This window comes from Frankliniella occidentalis, unplaced genomic scaffold, assembly GCF_000697945.3.
Source record: "Frankliniella occidentalis isolate FOCC.00 unplaced genomic scaffold, Focc_3.1 Scaffold3547, whole genome shotgun sequence".
Taxonomy (NCBI): Eukaryota; Metazoa; Arthropoda; class Insecta; order Thysanoptera; family Thripidae; genus Frankliniella; species Frankliniella occidentalis.
In genome coordinates this window covers 1-3,265 of record NW_026270604.1, presented here as the reverse complement: position 1 = coordinate 3,265, position 3,265 = coordinate 1, and the positions used below count along the sequence as shown (strand labels likewise).

The 3,265-nt window shown below is 39.1% G+C and overlaps 1 long non-coding RNA gene across 1 annotated transcript; it reads right to left on the bottom strand.

Moving 5' to 3' along the window:
• Nucleotides 1-624: 624 nt before the first annotated feature.
• LOC127752058 (uncharacterized) lies at nt 625-3,259 on the bottom strand. Its single transcript, XR_008012293.1, has 4 exons — nt 1,226-3,259; nt 1,044-1,140; nt 870-959; nt 625-752 (listed from the first exon to the last, which is right to left on the bottom strand). It is a non-coding gene; the product is annotated as an uncharacterized LOC127752058 (long non-coding RNA).
• Between the last annotated feature and the right edge of the window lie 6 nt (nt 3,260-3,265).

Here is a 3,265-nt window from a genome sequence, read left to right as displayed (position 1 = left end):
CGTACGTGCCGGCACGTCCGGCACCGAGGCGGGCACGTCCTCCCCGCCGCGTCCAGGGCGGGGACTGCACTTCCCTGGGAAAAATAGTAAGTGGCAAGGTGGCAGTAAGGTGGAAAAGAGGTGGTTTTTAAGTGGCGAAGTGGCAGCCCCAAGTGGCAACGAGGTGGCAACTAGGTGGCGAGGTGGCAGCAAGCTGGCAACGGGGTGGGCCAAGTGGGAAGGAGGTGGCATCAAGGTGGCATTTAAGTGAAATTGGCCGCTTAAGCGCACGAGGTGGCACGTTTAGGTGGCATCGAGCTGGCAAGTAGGTGGTTCGTCCGGGTGACGCCCGGGAGCCCGGGTGGCAGTTAGGTGGTGTGTCGGTGGTGAGATTGAAAATATTAAGTCAAAAACAAGTGATGGGATTTAAAATACAAATTTATGTCATGTATCAAATTTAGTTATTGACTGTACTCTTTTGACTGATATTTACTTGACATTAATTCACATTTTAAAACTCACTTGTTAATTTTGACTACATATTCACTCACAAATTATGCATTCTAACTGTTTCACGAGCAATTTATATAGAACGTTGATGGCAAGTGAAAACGAAACAGGTTATCACTTAATTGTCTGCAAGAGTTCGGTAAACAATATTTATTTTTCTAATGATGCAATAGCACAATTGCGTTTGCCAAGAACTGTAGAAAATAGACTTGCGCACACTCTTCTCATTAACTTCTTTGAAACACTGCAGTATTGCTCAAATCCTGGAAAAGAAATAAATGTATTAGCATAGCATGGAGATATTATGAAAAGAAATAACCAAACACTCAACAAACAATATCCGTTCCACGATCAGTTTACAGTTTGAAAACTGTTCTTACCTGTGAAAAGTATTCTCCAATAGATTGTTTTGGTGGGTAAGTGATACTTTAGTACATGGCAATAATAGCATGTTCACCTCCAGTTTAGTCCTGCAAAAATAAAAAGAGTTCAATATTGGTGTTCTGTTCTGAAAGTTATTGTGAGACATAATGTACGGGTTAAGAAAATTTTACCTGGCATTAACTAGTCCACATTTATTTCTCAATAGGAATAAATCAGGGAGATTTCCACAAGAGTTAATGTATAAACAAATACCAGGGTCGCACGATCCTGCAAAGAAGAAAACATTTAAGTATAACAATCAAGCATTTGAACTTGGTGGTGAGAAAGAGATGCATGTACAAAGTATACTTACATGAGATTAAAAAGTCCACAAATCGTCTACATTTTAACTGCATTTCGCACTCCGTCACTTATGCTAACGACTCCACACTGATTAATCAGTAGTTTCTCACATGAATACATTGAAAAGTTTAAAAATTGACACACATACAGTCTAGGCCCACAAACCGGCTCAAACTAACTCGTGTTACCTTTAGAGGTTATGTTGACATCAACAGTTGACGAACACCGCAAAACAGCCACCCTTCTACCTTCAATACTTTAATTGTCAATTCAGTCTACAGAAAACCTCAGATGGAAGACGAAAGTTCAAGTTGTTTTTCCCGGAAATAAGTGAATAAATTCACTATGTTTGTTACTTTAAACTTTTACTGGAAAGTTGAAGTTAAAATTTTAAGTATATCTGTTGGTAGCACTAATTCTGTGCCAAATTTGAAATTCAGATAATAGATTTTGAAGTTGATTATGATCAAACGTTCAGGAGGCGTCAACTGAAATGTTAGTGTGGTGCCGCTATGTTTATGCATTATGCATTATTTTCACACCATATTTTTAACTTGGGACTAGCCCATAATATGCCACAATCCCCAAGCCCACAGGCCAAAGTAGACAAGTGAGTTGTTGACTATTTGACTTGTTGACTTGTAATTCCTCTCTACCCTTATATGTTTGAGTCCTAAATTTATTATACTCCAGTTGTAAATGTCTCAGTATTTAGTTGGCATGTCATAGAGTGTCATATCTCTTAGTAGTAACCGTTCAAGAATCCATTACCTTGCCAAAGCCGCTGGCTTTTACGGAACTTGGTGATGTTAAATATGTTACACTTTGTATTGTTCCTGGATCTGTAAATGGTTTTGCATGAATTCCAATAGTAAAGCATTGTTTCCTCTCTGTCTTTATCTGACCCACGTATCATTTCATAATACTTTTGTATATATTGAGGTATTAGATCAGAAACTGAAATATAAGAAGGTAGCAACAGTATATTGCAAGCTTCAAATATGATCTATCAACTCAGTAAGTTTTCAGTTTCAGGAGACATTATAAAATGAAACAAATAAGAGCTCACTCTGTCAACCATTTTCTTTAAATCCAGTCTCCTTGATCTGACCGATTGCTTTTAAAGCTTGCAGCATATTCTAGCTGCCTTCTAATTTATTACAGCGGCTAATCTAAAAACTTATCCGACTCAAAATATCTATCATGAAACAATAGGATTTTTACTAATTTACACATAAGTATCATGAAATGTTTCTTTGGTGAAGATAAAGACAAATAGAGAACAATCTTTTACTATAAGAATTCATGCAAAACCGTTTATATGTCTGTGAGCAATGCAAAAGTAGCTCAATTTTAACACCACTAAGTTCCGTAAAAGTTAGCGGCTTTGCCAAGGTAAAAGATCTCAGAACGGCTAACATTTAGAGAAACCAACCAAATGCAGTAACATTTTAAAACAAAACATAATAACAATGCAAAGACTAAAATTATTACAGGGCTGAAAGCAAAACATAAACATGGTTTATGGCTAATATATTTAAAACTATAAAAATGAACTTTTTTTTTAAATATAGTTATACATATTCTATATACACAATAGTTCTTCTCATAATTTCTCTCCTGCTGTTTTGTTTGATTTTTTTTTGATTTTTTTGGATTTCTGCATGCCAATTGACCGCGTTTGGCAGGACGGCTCGCCACTTATTCTAAGTTACTTTCCACCTAACCTCCTATTTGCCACTTACAATACCACCTAGATGCCCCTTAACATCCACCTGGGGCTGGCTCCTCGATGCCACTTTGATGCCACCCAGGTCCACCTGCTTGCCACCTCTATGCCACTTGGCCGCATTCCACCTCGTTGCCACTTCCTTGCCCCTTACATGCCACTTCGCCCACCTCGCCACCTAGTTGCCACCTTAATGCCACCTTGCCACTTACTATTTTTCCCAGGGTTACCTAGGACACGTCGGCCCGCCATCCCGTTACTCCGTGCGGCGAGGCATTGCTCTCCGCGCCCGTAGCGCTGTGACCGTCACGCGGTCGTCAC